Source organism: Miscanthus floridulus, chromosome 4 (assembly GCF_019320115.1).
Source record: "Miscanthus floridulus cultivar M001 chromosome 4, ASM1932011v1, whole genome shotgun sequence".
Taxonomy (NCBI): domain Eukaryota; kingdom Viridiplantae; phylum Streptophyta; class Magnoliopsida; order Poales; family Poaceae; genus Miscanthus; species Miscanthus floridulus.
The window spans coordinates 3,258,634-3,277,675 of NC_089583.1; the positions used below are offsets into that span (position 1 = coordinate 3,258,634).

The 19,042-nt window shown below is 43.8% G+C and overlaps 1 pseudogene; it reads left to right on the plus strand.

The window, feature by feature from the left end:
• The first annotated feature begins 2,146 nt into the window (after window positions 1-2,146).
• Window positions 2,147-4,883, plus strand: LOC136550727 (uncharacterized; annotated as a pseudogene).
• Window positions 4,884-19,042: the final 14,159 nt, after the last annotated feature.

Sequence of the window (19,042 nt, forward strand, 5' to 3'; positions counted from 1 at the left end):
GAGAACCTAAGTTGCTAGATAAGCCATACAACTCTCGGTATGAAGTTACTACCTCCCAAAATCATAAATCAGAGGCAACATGAGCTATTGCTTCCTAATAGTCTACATTCCAGATGGCAGTAGCTAGATACTATTTATAATAGTCTTTGCTGCAGCACAACCAAGACAGCCACGAGAAAGGATCAAAGGTTGCTACCAAAATACTCTTGCTCCACAGCACACACGCTGATCAAACATGCTGGTTGCAGCCCAAATGCATATTACCATGAACAAATATGCTGGCTCCACGAAATACTTCCAACCATCACTAGTCAATGCCATCACAATTGTGGTCCAGATTTGCTGAAACATGAAGATCCATCTCCAGTTGCCATCTACATAAAAAAGAAATGATCTGAATAATTTACATTTGACACATGAACCATGAAAGATGGAAACAAGAGTTATATTCATGTTTGGTGCATATATAGTAAATCAATACTTGTAGGGACATAAAAAATTTAGAATGGTCTAGAATCGGATCTCTTTGGATGACATCAACAGATAGCGATGATGAGCTAGTTGGCACCAGGAAATTGCATATTGGACCTCTACAAAAAGGGAAAGATTATGGTCCAAGTTATCTTAAATTGGGGATGTTTCTTCTATGCCAAAGTTTGTAACAAGTCGTGCTCGAGTAGGATTCATGTTTAGGCTCCGGTATAAATATCAAACCCCGGCTATTGTAAAAGACACAATCATCCAATATAAGTTATTTACTTTTTTGGCTCCGGCCACCCCTTAGGAGTAGGAGTAGAGTAGATCTCAGCGAGTTCTTCAGTAAGTACGGCTGCATCGATACGGTCGACCTCCACTGCTTGTCTATAAGTTCCGTCATGGCTTATACTTCTGTTCGTACGGCTGCATCGATCCGGTCAACCTCCACTGTGACTCTGGTATAAGCTAGTTATCGACTCTTGTCTAGTTCAAGTACGGTTGCATCGATCCGGTCGACCTCCACTGCTCGAACTAGATTAAGGTCAAGTTATCGGCTCTAAGGGTGGCGTTCCTTCGGATAGATTCATTAAGTTACCGATATTGCTTATTGCTTCCATTGTTTATTTAAGAGATAATGCACTGTAGGTCCATCAACTTTTTGTGCTGTGTCATTCAAGTCCATTAACTTTGAAAGTGCAGGTTTGGGTACATGAACTTTTAAGTTGTGCCATTCAGGTCCAAATCTGTCCGTTTAGGGATTAGATCCTACGTGGCAATGCATGACAACACCATAGGTCATGTGAGCAGCACGTGAGGGCCCTTTGCCATTCGTTTTTTTTGCCGATAGCCCCCTATGCTTTCCATTCCCTCACTCTTCACCCCTTCCTCTCCCTTCCCTTCGAAGACATCGTCTTCAAGACGACGCCGGGGCGTTGGGTGGGACGACGGAGGCGGCGGGTGGTCGACCGGACGCCGACATAGCCGGTGGAGGCGGTGAAGATTGTGCGGGGTGGTGGTGCCGAGCGCTGACTGCCGCGCAGATCACGGCCGGGTCGGCGCGATGGTGGCCTCTTTGCGACCACTGGGGGCACGGCGCCACAGTATGGTGAGTTCTTCGATGTCATGAACTCTGAAATCGGTTGGTTTATGAGGTATTTCTTACGTCGATTTAGGTCGCTTGTTGCAGAAAATATCTTATTTTGTCGGCTAGGGTTTCATGTATTGGTCATTTATGCTGTAGATTTTGGGGTTTTCTTCTGTAGGCACTGATGATGAAGAATTCTCAGTGGAAATTGCATCATGGGGGTGCTTTGTTTCTCAAGGGTTAAACAAATCCTATCCGGGTGGAAGAGTTAGTTGGTTTGACCACGTAGAAGTTGCTAAATGGTCTCCTCTTTTCATAGAGCAACTTGTTTTTTAAGTTACACTACCAAAAAATCCAAACATGAAGGTGTTCTGGCTGCTACCTGGGAAGAATCTTTCAAATGGGTTGAGATTGATTTGGTCTGACACAGACACAATGGTAATGTCCTCATTAGTTCACAAATTAAGAATTTTGTGCTGTATTTGGACCATGATGACAACCTTTCTGGAATGCCTTGGGATGACAATGTTGCAAACCCATTGAACTCACCTCCCCAAGGTTTTTAGTCCTATGAAGACTATGCATATGGACAATGCAGATAGTGGGAGGGTTGGTGATAACAGTGGAGAGGACCCTAATTTTGGTGATGGCAGAGATGATGACAGTGCTGGTGATAACAGTGAAGAGGACCCTGATTTTGTTGATTCTGACTACGAACTGGATGCAGATGATGATGACCTTTTTCAGTATGCAGATGATGAAGAAGCAAGCAAGAAGAAAGATAAGGGCAAGAAAGCTTTCAATGTTGTAGATAACAGTGAAGATGACATGTCAACAGAAGATGATGAGCTGCAGTTGCCTGAATCAGATGATGAAAGTGGAGGAAGACTAAGGTTTCAGACTTTTAGAGAGCAGGATATGCATAACCCAATATTTAAGTTGGGTCAATTGTTTGCAACCCCTGAGATTCTAAGGGAAGCAATTACAGAATACAGTTTGAAGCATAGGGTTGAAATTAAATTGCCAAGGAATGAGAAGAAGAGGATTGAAGCACACTATGTAGAAGGTTGTCCTTGGAACTTGTATGCTTCAGTGGATAGCAGATCTCATGGTCTGGTTATCAAGCAATTCAATGGACAACACACATGCCAGAAAAAGTGGGTTTTGAAGAGGTGCACATCAAGATGGCTTGCTGACAAGTATCTGGAAACATTTAGGGCAGATCAGAAGATGAGCCTCACAAATTTTGCTAGGTCAGTACAGAGGGACTGGAACATAACTCCAGCAAGGTCCAAGCTTGCTAGAGCTAAAAGATTAGCTTATGAAGAAAGTTATGGGAGATGAGGTGGAGCAATACAAGTTACTTTGGGATTATGGTCATGAACTTAGAAGAAGTAACCCAGGCAGCAGCTTCTTTCTGAACCTGGATGGCAATGTATTTAGCACATTGTACATGTCATTGGATGCATGTAAAAGAGGTTTCTTGACTGCATGTAGGCCTATCATATGCTTGGATGGATGCCACATTAAGACTAAGTATGGTGGACAAATACTGACAGCTGTGGGCATTGATCCAAATGGATGTATCTTCCCAATTACCATTGGAATAGTGGAAGTGGAATCACTAGTGACATGGAAGTGGTTTTTGGAGACACTAAAAAATGACCTTGGCATAGATAACACATATCCTTGGACCATCATGACAGATAAACAAAAGGTAAAAACAGCACTGTATCCTTGTTGTAGTTGTTTGCTAGGTGAAAACACCATTTTCATATGTTTGTACTTTTGTTTTTAGGGTCTTATTCTAGCAGTTCAACAGGTCTTTCCCTGACTCTGAACATAGGTTCTGTGTCAGACACCTATATTCCAACTTCCAACACCACTTCAAAGGTGAAAATCTCAAGAACCAGCTTTGGTGTTGTGCAAGGTCAAGTTCAATACCTCAGTTCAATAGGAACATGGAGAAAATGAAGACCTTGGATCAGAAGGCCTATGAGTGGTTTGCAGAAGATGCCTTTCAACACCTGGGTCAGAGCTTACTTCAGCATTTTTCCAAAGTGTGACATGTTGCTGAACAACAGCTGTGAAGTGTTCAACAGTTATATCTTGGAGGCAAGGGAGATGCCAATTCTTAGTATGCTAGAGCAGATCAAGGGACAGCTAATGTCCAGGTTCTACAAAAAACAGAGGGGAGGTGGGAGAAGAGTGGCAGGGACCCATCTGTCCTAAGATAAAGAAGATAATTAATAGGAACACAAAATGGGCCAATACATGTTATGCAATGCCTGCTGGACAGGGCATATTCCACGTACAAGATAGGGACTATAGGTTCATAGTGGACATCAATATGAAGACTTGTGATTGCAGAAGGTGGGACCCTCACTGGAATCCCTTGCTCTCATGCAATTTCATGCTTGAGGCATGAAAGGATCACACCAGAGTCAGTTGTTCCTGAGTGTTACTCTTCCAATAGCTATCTCAGTGCTTATGGCCACAATGTGTGGCCATGTAAAGACAAGAGCACATGGCAGAAAGTGGGAGGCAATGTAATTCTACCACTAGTATATGTGAAGAAAGTTGGAAGGCCTCCTAAATCAAGGAAGAAGCAGCCATCTGAGGTACAAGGTAGTCATGGACCAAGGTTGACAAAGCATGGAATTCAAATGACATGTAGATACTGTGGAGACAAAGGACATAACAGGGCTACATGTAGCATGAGAAAGGCTAGACTTCCACCCAAGACACCTGCACAGAGGAGCCAAACTTCTATGCCATTGAAACTGAAGAGGTTTTTGAGGAAGCTGCAACTGAAGATTATAGTGACATGCCAATGATGCCAGTTCAAACTGCTATGCCAGTGATTAGTCAGGTAACTGCTCATGTTTAGCACATTGTACTAGTATGTCTTATCTAAGTTATCAAATATATGTTATAGGTTTCCATGTTTGAAGAAACTGACATGCCAATGATGTCCCAGTTATCAAGTACCATGATGTCCCAGATGCAAGCAGAGGTTAGTGTCACTATCATTTAATTCCTCCAGATCACCCAACATCTTATTCAAACTAATCATCTCCATTCTCAGTCATCACAGAGTAGATTACTGGAAAAAGAAACCACTTCCATTTTCAAGCTTCATATTGTCTAACCAACCAGCAGCTAGGCCAGTTCCACCCACTACTGCAACACAGGCTGGGAGATCAAGGTCCACTACTGTGAAGAAAACAACTGCTACAAAGAAGACTGCGGCTGGCACGAAGAAACATCCCACAAGAAGGTTTCTGCTGCAATGAACAATCCTGATGGTGCTGTTGGTTGAAGAGGACAAGTAATGATGTGTGTGAAATTGTAAATCATGCAAAAACTCTAAGTGCATGTTCTTCTTTTCTGCCTTTTGTACAGCAGAAAGATGACCTTTTGGTTAGGTATAAGTATGTGAATGACATGTATGCTTTGGTTGCAAAACAATGCTCCAGTTCACTGGAATGATATCAAAGCATCTTTGGATTATCAGTTCATATTCTGTGTACACTCTATGCTTGTTGAAATCAGTTTGGATTTCTTTCATTTTTCAAGATGAGAAAAAAAATTGCAAAATCACATTCACATTTTAGACAATACACCTTCAAATTGCATAGAACTTCATAACTTAGTCATTCATCCGTACACATTCAGACCTTAATGCTGATTACAACCAGGATCAAGAACAGCAACAAGGTAATACATAGAGCCATGAAACAAGTCAGTTGCATCAACCTAACTAAGTTGTCACCAGTTCTAACCAAGGTTTTCAAATGTTTCACAATATCAGCATCAACAGCAATGCCTCTTTCCTTCTTCATCCCTACGACTGCTTCCTGCTCCTTGGATTCCACAACTTGCTCGGTAATGGAGGCACTTGCTTGCTCCTGTGGCATCAGATGCTGATGAAATCCCATGCCCTCCATCTTTAAAGAATCAACATGTTCGATATACTCCTTCTCCCATTTGAAAAAGGGACAGCCCAAGCCTTTGCGCTACAAGCAAGAGGAAAGGATCAATCTTCACTGCAAACTGCAATGTAAACACCTAGTCGAATCAAAACAGTTTCAATCTCACCTTGTGGGCCGGGCAATAGTAGAAAACCTCACCGTCGCTCCAGGGTTGCTTTGAAATACGCCGAACCACCTGCCACTTGTGGCATTCTGTGCACCTAATTAGTGGAACATCACCTGGTTTATCCAGATCTGCAGCGGAGGAGCTCGAATCTTGAGGGAACATCGGCGTCGCCTCCATCATCCCACCCAGCGCCCCGGTGTCGTCTGAAGACGATGTCTTCGAAGGGAAGGGAGAGGAAGGGGTGAAGAGTGAGGGAATGGAAAGCATAGGGGGCTATCGGCAAAAAAAACAAATCGCAAAGGGCCCTCACGTGCTGCTCACATGACCTATGGTGTTGTCATGCATTGCCACGTAGGATCTAATCCCTAAACGGACAGATTTGGACCTGAATGGCACAACTTAAAAGTTCATGTACCCAAACCTGCACTTTCAAAGTTAATGGACTTGAATGACACAGCATAAAAAGTTGATGGACCTACAGTGCATTTATCTCTTTATTTAATTACAACAATATCACTTCGCCCGATTAGGATTGATGTAGATCGGCCTTATATCTTGTTTAACCCATCGTTTGTTAATCTAAACTGATCTAATCTACACTTTAAACGATGAGTTATGTTTTATTGGTTGTTTTATATCAATTTTGATCGTGCATAGCGTGTGGTTAAGGCATGTCTGATCTTGAATATATCTATTGGCTAGCGAAAACTGTTCCATGGCCCGTTATCACGGCCTGTGTGATTCTGCCTCACACCCCACTGTTAGCACCGTGGAGTGGGGATCGTTATTTGGTAGATCTGTTCCAGAGAGGGCATGACCTTAACTGTGCGCTATGCCTGAATTGTCTGTTTTAGCCGATATCGAGCGCTTTCACGAACAGTTCACATTACGAGTTCGTTGAAGTAGGGATAGGTTGAAAGATGTGTTAGCCCCATGATCTTATTATTGTATTATGGCCTGCATGATTCTGCCTCATGCCCCACTGATATTAGTGATAAGTTAGGGTCGTCGAGTCTATTGTTGTTTCTACGGCCTACATGATTCTGCCTCATGCCCCACTGGTCATAGCGATAGATGAGATCTAACATGTTCATTAGATTTATCTTTATTAAATGGTTGAATGATGATGAGCTGTTTCTTTACATAAAAAGAGGTTCAGTTACTCGCAGTCATTGGTTTAGCATAAACTAATTACTGTTGACATCTTATTACCATTGACCAATATTTGTTCAAATAATGATATTCATCGTGAACAATTACCGATTCTTCTTACACAACCCCATGAGCTTTAACTGATTTATTCGTATGAATATGCTGGAATCAAAAATTTAGTCGATCTCCTTTCATATCGGCTCTCAGAGCCGTACATTCAGAACTGTCTGGCAACACCGGCAAGTTCCACCCTAAATTACTGATAAACTTTCTCTCTTGTCAATTGTAGAGTCAATTGACTGGCACGTCTTGGGAGGTGTGCACAAGATCAACCATCCCTGCGCTGAAACTAGACGGATCTACAGCTCCATCGAGCAGACCCTTCTGGCTTGCTCGTGTGCCCTCGGCACGGGACAAAATTCTGTGTCGACACTTACATGTAAACCGTGAACAACGGGCCTCCCGACTGGCCATCACTCCCAACACCAAACCTGTAGTAGGTGGGAACAACCTCCTAGGTTGGCACCTTCTGTACTGCGTTGGTAGGCAACACAGAGCTGACGATAGATCCATGCTAGGACCGCGCTGCCCCAGCTGTACGCTCCTATATTCTCCCATGGCTGGCTCAGTATGTTGAGGAAGGCCCAGCTAATGGTGTTACCCGACGCGTCGAGGAACAGGAAGGCGCCTAAGAAGTGCCACAACCACACTATAGCATACCTCTCGATCTCCTGCTCTGGAGCATTTGGGTGCAGCGGCACCTCGAAATTTTCTGTTATCCAGACCGAACTGACACCGGATGTTTTCCTGAAATATTTTGCAAACATTAAATTAGAGCTGACACCAGATGTTACATGAGAGCTGAGGGAACAAAAACAAACATTAAATTAGACAAAGACAATATGCATCATAAAAGTTATGTACTACACTCTCCATCTAAATAGCAAAATAATTTGCAAAATATGTGCTGGTGTCAAAATGGTAAATGTTTGGAACATAGAAATTCTTACTTTGCTCTCTTAGCATTCTCGTCCTCGAGTTGTCTTCTGCCACAGAACTGCCCCACCAAATCCATCCAGTGATCGTTATCAAGAATCCTAGTCACTAGAAGGCCCCCCAATTGCAGACACAGTATCATCTTCACATCCTGCATCGTGATAGTCAACTCGCAGCACGGAAGGTGGAAGGTGTGGATCTCTGACCTCCACCTGTTGGTTTTTAATTCAATACAAGAAGTTTTTAATTCAAACAATGAGACAAATCAATGCTTTGTACTATCGCAAACGTGTATCAAATCATACCTATCGACAACAGTAGTGAGAAGTGCAGGGTCAAAGATCGGTAGTCCAGTGTTGAAGACCCGAATGATCTCAAGGAAGCTGGCATGCTGTATGTACGGCCGGTATCGCTTGTCCCAGCGATGCGGCTAGTGCGTGCGTAGTCTAAGAGGTACCAAGTCCTCCTAAAGCTCCGACAGACGCTTGGCTCGGTTGTCCTTGTCGTAGTGCACCTCAAGAATGGGGTACTGCGGATGATGATCCCCCATCCTGGTTCAAATTTCAAATGGATATGTTAGAACAAACATTAAGAGTACTATAATATGATGGAACATTAGTGCATAAAAACAAAGTAAATGTAAAAGGAATAAACTATTATATAAAATTAGAGAATAAACATATATCATAATAAACATAGCTCCAAGGTCCCAATGTTCTAACATAGTAGTTTTAAATAGCATAGCAACCAATTAACATTAATATAATAAAATGTATGCTATATGCACCTGCTGTCATTGTCTTCTATGCCTGTTAGCCTTGTGACCAGGTTCTTTTCAAACGGAGCAAAGATTACTGCCACGGGTCTCGTTGAAGTCTCCCCCTCCGTACATGTCTTCGCCGTACCCTCTCATAGCGTCCATGTCTCCCTTGAGTCGCTTCTTCTTCCTCCTACCCTTGCCTACCTTCATTAGATCCGGATGCGGCACGCAGTCATAACCATGATAAGGTAGCCAATGTGTCGGGTAAAGGTATGGCTCGAAGCTCCTCTCCCAAATACTAATGGTGTTCGAACAGAGATACAAGGGTGATATATATGGCAGATCCTCATAGTTGTACCCGCGAACCCTGCAGGCCGTGATCATATGAGAGCAAGGGGCATGTATGATCTGAGGGACATTGCAACTGCACTCTACTTTTTCAAGATCAACTCGGTAGTTTCGTCCACCATAATGTTCGCCGCCCAAGCTTGTGCCACCCTTGCTCCGTACACTAAAGATATGGCGGCGAGGGCGGTGGTGGGCGCGCCGGCAGGCGTGCGAGTGAGAGAGATAGAGAAAGGGAAGAGAGAGCGGCGTCGCGGGCCTTTACTGGGGCCTGCCGCGCCATGCGCGATGGCGCGTCGGTGCCGCGCCGTGATCTATGGCGCATCTAGCCCGCCGCGCCGTGATCTGTGGCGCGGCAGAGCTGGGCCACGTCATCGGTCGCTGCCATGGTGGCAGCCTGGCCGCGCCGCCATGCATGGCGCGTTAGAGTGGTTTGGCTGCACCATGTCAGTTGGCGCGTCCAAAAGTGTTAGTTTTGAAGAAAAAAAAACAGTGTCAGTTTTAAAAATAGTTTAAAAAAGTGTTAAAAATAAAAAAAATCTCCCAGGGCATGTAATTGAAAAGGCAGGTGCAGCGTGTGGCTTCTGTTATGCCAAAACTGAAGTAATGTTTGATCAAGTCTCGCAAGTTGGAACAGAGCAGACATGCAAGTTGCAGACAAATTGAATAGAAGTGAGGCATGCACAGACCAGCCACTAGAACAGGGACCTTTTGCATCTAGAACAGGGACCGTTGTCCTATATGCTCTTGCGCTACTGGATTCAGGTTTTTTGCTGAGTGCCTGAGGCACTCGGCAAAGGCTAAATTGCACTCGGCAAAGCTTTTGCTGAGTGCGGCACTCGGCAAAGAACACACGGCAAAAAATTGATCGGTAAAGCCCTCTTTACCGAGTGTCTTTTATCGGGCACTCGGCAAAGGCTTTGTCGAGAGCCCCAGGGGCACTCGGCAAAGAAAAACGACCGTCATGGCACCGGCCCCATTGACGGTCGCTTTGCTAAGTGCCAACCCTTCAGGCACTCGGAAAAGATTTATTATTATTTTTTTAAAAAAATCTTTGTCGAGTGTCCTCTATCCGGCCCTCGGCAAAGATGTTTTATTTTGTTTTTTCTAAAAATTCTTTGCCGAGTGCCCCCTGGCCGGCGCTCGGCAAAGTTTGAATTTTTTTTTAAAAAAAATTCTTTGCCGAGTGCCATCTGGTCGGCACTCGGCAAAGTTTGAATTTTTTTTTAAAAAAAATTCTGTGCATCATCAGGATGAATCTGCATCAAAACATTAGCCATCAATTCCAAAGGCTACACCTAAGAAGCAAAATATAGTACACCATGAGAATGATTCGACCTGCTCATATAAGAAAAAGACAGCAGTGGAGAACTTTGAGATGCCCAACTCACGATAGCACCAGTGGCAGTCGGGTCAAGGTAAATAAGCACACACTCTGCAATTATAAAGGTTGGCAAGCTGATGACAACAGAAAGTTATATCAAACACTTGAAAGCTTGGTTTATATTAAAAAGGCATAGAAACTACATCATGCATGTATCCTAATTGATGGTGTCCCTATATTGTGTGGCATATTTTCTAGTTCAACATGTTTTCATATCAGAAGAGAAAAGAAGCTTACCTAGGATCCATTTCAGCCATGCGAATAACTGAATCCAGTTTTGGTATGTCACGAATATCAGAAGAAAATAGCTTGTAATGCGTGCTTATTACTTCACCTTTTTCTGAAATAGATGGATAAGTTATTGCGCAGGCTACAGGCACATCAAGAAAAAGAAATGTCCAATTCTGTAACACGTAGTGGTCACTCTAACTTGCAATTCTACTTGAATCTGAAAGTAATATTTTGCAAAAGTTCATTATCCATTTTAAGTTCTGAAGTTCTCACAACGAGACAAAGAGAGTTTTCTTCCAAACAGGACGGAACGGCTACCTCTGAAACCAAACGAAAAAGGAACTTTTTCTGCTATGGTAACTAGTACTTTATGCTTCTCCAAGGACCATTTATTTGCTACTATAAATCAGTGGATACAGATTAGTGAGAACTTGACAAAAGGTGACTTGAATTTTCTGTATGGAATATAAGACTTGATACTACTGCTACTCAGTAAACAACACGTCTCCTTGTATGTGTTTAAACACAAATATCTGTGAGATACAACAGAAATAGGATAAGAGGCAGACATATAGTGAATAATTGACAAATAGATAGTTCTAAAAGGATATTTTAGTATAGTGCATGAAATTGTTTAGGAGTTTGGGTCAATCCAATTACAAATTGGAAGGACCCAACCTGCAAAAAGGGATGACACACAGAGAGTAAATGAGATGTACCAATTGAAATCGAAGCTTCTGAGCCTAACTTTTCCTTCATTTCACTATAATGGTTAATGATGGCGGCCTTTTTGCTGGTTACCTGCCAAACATTTGCAGTTGACAGATATTACTTTTTTTAGATAAAGCATAAAATATCCGGCTTCATCTATCCAAGGATCGAATCAGACCAATTATTACAGACTCCAAACCTGGGCACAAAGTTCGGTTGAAGTAAAACTTACAACCACACACATGACTAACGGAACAGGTAAAAAGTTTTTGATTAAACAAAACCAACATGCCTTTGTGAAAGCCAACCATTGGATCCAAAGAAATCTAAAGCCGACGTCTCTAGGTGGCGTGCACAAGGGTGAGAAGATGCAAGTGGGAAAGATTCGATAACTACTGGCATGCTAAATCACAAACACAAGAATTACATTGCATCAAGGTGTAAAATTCACTTCAGTACAGAAATGAGAAATTCCAATACCTCCTTGAAATCCAGTTCTACATAAAGGTGTGGAGCCATCCCTTCATCCTTGGGGTGGGGAAAAAACAAGAACAAAAATGGAATGTATCAGTTGAATCAACACAAATTAGATCTATGTACTAAGGGATAATAATTGAATTAAAGGACTAACTCGCTATCCACAAATCATCCACACAAGAGATAGTTCAGTTGACAACGAATTGGTAACTGCAGCATACCTCTTGCTTACCTTTATACTTGATTTCTTACACAGAAAAATAAAAATGGAACATTTTATAGCACTGTATATCCCCTTGCCGCAAGGAGGGACTTTCACATCAAAATTGGAGTGACAAGCTACCCCAGTTCATCTTCCTAACAAGAGAACCGTGCATCGTGTTACATGCTTATGAGCCTGGCTCAAGTGCTTTCTAGTTCCTACGCCGATTCATTGCAACCAAAAGTGTATAATTATCGACAAACAAGCGGCCCCAACAAACCAGCCGCGCCTCTTCCATTCCATTCCATCCATCCGCCCAATTGCAACGGAGAAAACAAATTAGCCGCACAACGGAAACCATCGCATCTCTGGGAGAGACAGGGGAGGAAAAGGGAAGGGGGATTACAGCTTGCTGGCCGCGGCGTCGTCGTTGGTGGCATGCACGGCCGCCGGGCTGCTCCGCGTGGCGGCGCTGCCTCCCCCACCTTCTGCCGAAGCTGACGCCTCCATCCGGCTGGGGCGCGGGGAGGGGCTGCGGGCGGGCGGCGCGCGGCGTCGGCGGCGGCCCGGTGGCTGGTGGGCACGGGGGCACGGGGAGGGGAGGGCGGCGCGTGGCGCGGGGGAGGGCCGGCGTTGGCGGGCGGTGGCGCGGGGACGGCCAGGAGCGGGGCGCGCGGGGGGCTCTCTGTGTGTGGCTTGGACTGTGCCCGGGCAAACTCGCTTAAGTGCCCCCACCCGCCCCTTTGCCAAGCGCCGGATCAGGGAGGCACTCGGCAAAGGAGGCAACTTTGCCGAGTGCCCCGATCCGGCCGTCGGCAAAAATTTTTTTTTTTTGAAATGGCTTTGCCGAGTGCCCGGTAAAGAGAAAATTTCTAAAAAAAATTTAAAAACCTCTTTGCCGAGCGCCTTATTCTTGGCACTCGGCAAAGTCCCCCTTTGCCGAGTGCCATGCCCCGGCACTCGGCAAAGTTTTTTTATTTTTTTTTGTTTTTGGCCTCCAAATTTTTTGTGCAGTCCTTTTAAAGTACCAGAAACTCCTAATTAGAATTTGGGGATTTTTTATGGCTTTTTGATATATTTAGTTACTTTATTTTGTTTACTTGATTTTTTTCGAAAAATATAAATTTGAACTGCACGTGGTACGAATAATGGAATTTAATGATTCAAAATTTGATAGTCATGTTAGTGAGTGTAGTGTAAGGCCGTATTCAGGAACGGCCCCGAAATTTCGGACATCTTGTTCACGAAACATGACCGCGAACTTGCGTGCGAAGTGTTTTTAAATTCTATAAAAAGCAAACGAAGTCCAAAAATCATGAAACTTATTGAGATGTCGTGATATCGTATGTGGAGGCTATGATAAAAATTTCAAAAGATTTCGTACACGTTGTCTTGTACGATGCTTATAAAAAATCAGGACATCTTATGTTGAGATTGCCGTGCGAAGTGTACGTGGGCGGAAAGTGTCAGCAGTGTTCGCCCCATCTTTTTTGGGGAGTAGCACGAGGTGGGCTCTGTTCAGGCCGTCCAGTTCCAGCACACCAGCATGGAAGGAGTCAAGCACTAGTACAGAATAACTTAATGGTGACATGCATTTTGGATTAATAGAGGCGGGCATTGCAACTGCATCCAATCAAAGGTCACGGTTAATCCAACCTTTTTTTTGGAGGCGGTTGCTTTGCCCGCCTCGGTTAAACGATTAACGGAGGCGGTCGCATTAAGCTGCGCACCTCCATTAATCGATTTAAAAAAATAAAAAACCCTAGCGAGTCCAATTGAGTCCGCCGCCGGGCCCAATCGAGCCCGCTGCTGTCGCCGCCGCCGAATCTGGGCGCGGCCGGCCTCCTCCCCACCGGGTCCAGACTCCTTGCGCCTCTTGGATCTCGCCCGCCGTCGCAGGAGGTGGAGGGGGCCGGCTTGCTGTCGCTGGATCTCGATCCTCCTGCGCCGCCGCCACTGACGGGGAGCTCGCCGCAGCAACCGCGCCGCCGCCACCGAAGGTCGCCGTAGACCCCGTCGTCGCGGATCTACGAGGGAGGGACGGATCCGCCCTAGATCTGAGAGAGGAGACAGAGGATGAGGGGCATACCTCCTCCTTGCGCCAGATCCACGATGGCTAGGGCGCGTAGCCACTGCGCCGGGCCCTCCATGCCGCTGGCCGGGGCGTGTGGCCACCGCCGCCAGCCATGGCGCGTGGCCACCGCCGTCGGGCCCTCCACGGCGTCGGGACCTTGATCCGCTGTGTGTGAGGGATAGAAGGGAGGGAGAGAGGCACGGTGGCCAGGGTGCATGGTCACGCCGCTGGAGGAGCTGCAGCCACCAAGCTGTGCACGGACGCCAGAAGAGGTGAGAGAGAGAGAGAGAGAGAGAGAGAGAGACGCGCTTGGCTGCGGGGGTGAGGGATAGAGAGCGACGCGCAGCTTGCGGGAGTGAGAGAGAGGGATGCGGGGTTGAGGCTAAGAGAGGAGTGGCTATGGGGTTGCCCAAACCCTAACTTTGGTATATATACACATGCTTTCACAGTAGTGGGCTGCCTGGGTTCTGTTGGGCCTCGACCTTTTTGGAGGACGGTATCTTAAGACGACCGCCTCCGAAAATAGATTATTTTTGTAGACGGTTGCCTTAAGATGACCATCTCCGTAAATCCATTTTCTGAGGTGGGTAAAAGTGTCCGCCTCTTTAAATAAAAAATGACAGCTTCTATTAATCGTAGGCATTAACCCAGACGGTTGGATTTTGTGACCTTCTCCGTTAATAAAAGGGCACCGTCTTGCAAAATCATTTGTGTAGTAGTGTAGGAGCCCTAGGAGAGTACCTTTGGTCTGAGTCCAAAAGGTGCGGTAGAAGCTGGGGCCAAAGCCGTCCGGCCCCGGGCTAGAGTTCACGTCCATCGCAAAGATGGCCTCAGTGATTTCAGCCATCGTGAACGGGGCAGTGAGACCGTCACTATGGATGGAGGCAGAGGTGTACAGATCAGAGAGCAAGAAATCCCAGGTGGTTTCAACCGGTTGGCCAGGGAGGTCGGAGTAAAAGTTGTGAAGGAGCACAGCTTTAACCGCATGAGTGGAGTGGCTAACATTGGCATCCTCCAGGGACTGGATGTAATTTTTCCTTCTGCGGCCTGAAGCAGAGGCATGAAAGAAGCGGGAGTTCTCGTCCCAATGGAAGGCGAGCTTGAGAGAGAAGCGCTTGCGCCAATTGGACAGCTTGTCCCTGAGGACTCCTTGGATGGCAGAGGTGGCTTCTGTTCGCAAGGAAAGCTCTGAGCTGTGGAGTTGGCGACATTCTTCCAAAATATCCAAAGCGTCGACCAAGGCCCGAAGGTCTAGCTCCCGCTGATCAGGATTTTTCATGCGTTTTGCCCAAGCTTTGCACTCCTGCCGACATGCCTTGATCCGTCGGGTGAGCTGAAGGCCGCCTGAGGCTAGATTAGGCGAGCGCCAAGCAGCACAGATTGCAGCATGGAAGCCAGGATGACGCAACCAGAATTTTTCAAACCGGAAGCAAGCTTTGATATAGACTTTTGGTGCAAGATTCGTAGCTTCACGAGAAGGTTGATCCAGAAGAATATCTCCAAATTTAGAGAACATCCATCCGCTCTTCTGAGACAAAATAGATTTGCACAGTTTGGAAGAATGGCTATACCTTCTGAATCATTTTTTGGTTGTCTTCAATATGAACGCTCTTCACAGGAGGAAATCCCTGAGACAACAATGAAAGATGTGTTGTTTGGAACCGTTACTCTTGAAAACTCTGATATCCTACTAAGGTCGTCCCAGATTCCACCATACTATAGTTATGTCTATACTTGGTCTGTTACGCAGGAACAAAAAAGTATTGGTGCGTATTATTTGGTGTCATGTCGTTTTCTCTATTTTTGTCATAATTATATGCAGCATGCATATTAGCTTTGCAGAGACAGAAGTGGTCTTAATACGATTTTGCCATTTTGACGTAATTCTCTAAGATTAATAAAGCTTTCATTAAAAAATTCTGGTTAATTTAGGAGGATCATATCTGATAGTGTTGATAGGATGTCGCAAATTACCAACCCGGAGTATTTTTAGTTTTACATGATGTTGAGGGATACCTCTACATTAGATAAAATGAAATGCTTGGCGTTGGTTTTACTACTCTAGATAGAAGCCTCAGGATCTGGGCATTCAGATCGACGACTTGTGTTTTCTTTATGTTTCCAGCTGAACCCCTGCTAGTCTGCTACTCCTTTTGTCCCACAAAAAAAGTGCACATCTTGTTTTGCAAAATTAACTAATTAAAACTTGACAAAATCATAAAAAAGTCTAATATATATGATTCAAATAAATATTATTAGATTAATCATGCAATATATTTTTATAGTAAGTTTATTTGAGAATACAAATATTGATACTATATTTTTTTATAAACTGGTCAAATTAGAAGACGACACGTGCAGTTTTTTGGCCGAAGGAAGTAGTCATTTTTGTCGGCTGTGACTCTTGCTAGGTTGTTTGGCAAGTTCCCAGCTTCGTCTTGCTGTGTGGCAACAAAAGTCTACGACTCACTGTTCCAGAAAGATCTGGAAAGAGAGATTGAGTTAGGTGAACTGAATGGTTTCATTTCCGTTTGATTTTAGCTGTATTACCTAATCATGCAATTTTTTTGAGTACCTGTACTGTACTAGTGCTGCAGTTTTATAATTTGATGCCTGCTCTGTTGCCCCATGTGTGCTTGTGTGAAATCATGAACTCCTTTCAACTGAGAGTGCAAGTTCATTGTCTTTATCCTAAATTGTTTCCACGGTAAGCAGCTGCTAAATTGCACATTATTTTTTTTTCAAAACCGCACTAATTTAAAGGTTTATGGCACTACTACAGGAACTATATGTAAAGGTGGTGCTTGTTAATATACGGAGATGGGTACTGGCACACTGACTCTGCCAAATGGTCTTATGTAAATGAGATATATGCAGTGGCCCAACTAGAGAGGCCGGTATTTCATCCGTTCTAAAATAAGTGCTCATCTTGTACTTCGAGGAATCAACATATCTTATATTTGACCGAATTAGCGGAAAATAGTATTAACATTTGAATCTCTAAAAAGATTTAGTATGAAAATATATGACATGGTTAATCTAATAATATATGTTTTGATGTCATAACATTAGTATTTATATATATATATTTGGTCAAATTTAAAATTGTTTAACTTCTTAAAGTGCGAGATGTGCACTTATTTTGAGATGGAGGGGGTAACATTTATAGAGGTGGTGTTCTTAAGAAATCTACATCTATTAACGAGTTTTACCAAACAAAAAGGCCAAAAATAGCAAAATATATTTTTAGTCCGGGGACAAAAACATAGCTGGGCACCATGATCATGGGCCCAAGTCATAATAAAAATAACATTAAAAAGTCAAATAAAAAAATTCAACCCTCGAATGACTAGACAACCCCAGAGCTTTGCGCTTTAAGAAGGAGACCTCTCACACAGGTCGAGAAAAACCCCCGAACCCCGTTACCCTGGCCGCACACTAGGGCCAATAACTCTGTGAGTGGTCCTGTCCACAACATGTGCTTTGGGAAACGCAGGGCAGGTGAGGGGATTTTTTCGCACCTACCAGCATAAATCGCCCCCGAGGGGGCTCGATCCCCGGCCAGCAGGGTGTCGCAGGAGAGCTAGACCAACCGGACTAGCTTCCGTTGGCATTAAAAAGACATAGAAACAAACAAAAATAAAAAGGAAAACAAATAGAAAAAATGCCATGCGCACTATATGAACAATGAAAATATCTTCAAGAAACATCTCATTGATATTATGTGAACAACTCACAATGCCATATAATATAACATGTATATTGCGTGAACAAAATCAAGTACAACTTGGAATCTCTTATGGATATCGTGCGAACAACAACAAAAAATATAGCATGTAACATATTAGGAGTACAATAGGAACATTGCAAAATGCACAAGCTAACAAATAAATGAAGGAAAAATAATTAGGATCAAATGAATCAAAATATAAAGGTTAAACAAAACTAAAATCCTTAGAATAGAATAAAAATAAAGAAAATAAAAAGAGAAAGGGAAAAGAAACAAAAAAGAGAAATAAAGGGGAAAGAAATAGAAAATCAAGGTTGTAGTACTTCTGTATTGTCTTTGTGGTGGCCACTTGCCGGCCCGTTTTGTGTAAGGCTTTTGGGCCTGTACCCCTTACTGCTATGATGAATGGATGAGTAGTTCATGGTAAGGCTGAAAGGGTACCTGAACACAGAGACTGATCTGGCAGTAATATCGCAGATTTGAAAGGTTGAGGAGAAACATCTGCCGACCACAGCAAACATATCGACTTTTGTTAAAAAAAAAATCCTTCATACTCTGTATCTTTTTTAGGTAAAGAAAGATTTCTCTACTCTTGGGCAGAACTGTTAGAGAAGTGGACTCAAGATATCAAATTTTCAGATATTCCTCAAATTTGGAAAAGAGGCTCATGGCTATCCATAATTCTTTAGTTACTAGATAAATGCTTGTGCGTTGCACCGGAACCATTACAATTTTTGTCGACACTTTACGATAACGGATTTATAGAAACAATAAGAATCATATCGAACGCGGACACATGATTCCGGTTTTCATAGCGGAAACACGTAGGATGCGGACACGTAAGCTCCGAGGAAAGGATGATTCGTATCACAGGATAATGAGGTTCGGCGTTGTTTTTTCCCTTAATGACGCCAAAGGAGCCTAGGAGGATATCCGGTGCAGCTATATGGTCGGAACTCTGGACAACCAATTAAAGCAAGCTTGATCCGGCCCTTTCACTCTCCAAATCAATTTTTCCTGCCAGCTTGGCGTTTATTAACATGATCTAGTATTATATTCACGAGCTAACATCTTTGGTACAACTCTACTTCACTCGTGGAGCAGTTTTTTTTCTTTGTCTGGTGGTCGGTGGAGCAGCTCCACTCGTGGAGCTCAAGTTGTTTTAGAAAAAACATTTGTTAAAAATAGCCTTTCCTAATAGTTGAAACCGATACAATGTCAATAATATTTTTTCTTATATTTATTTTATTTTATTTTCTATCACCTCTTATCTCCACAACACGCATCCTCATCCTTATCACCACCGCACGAACGCACG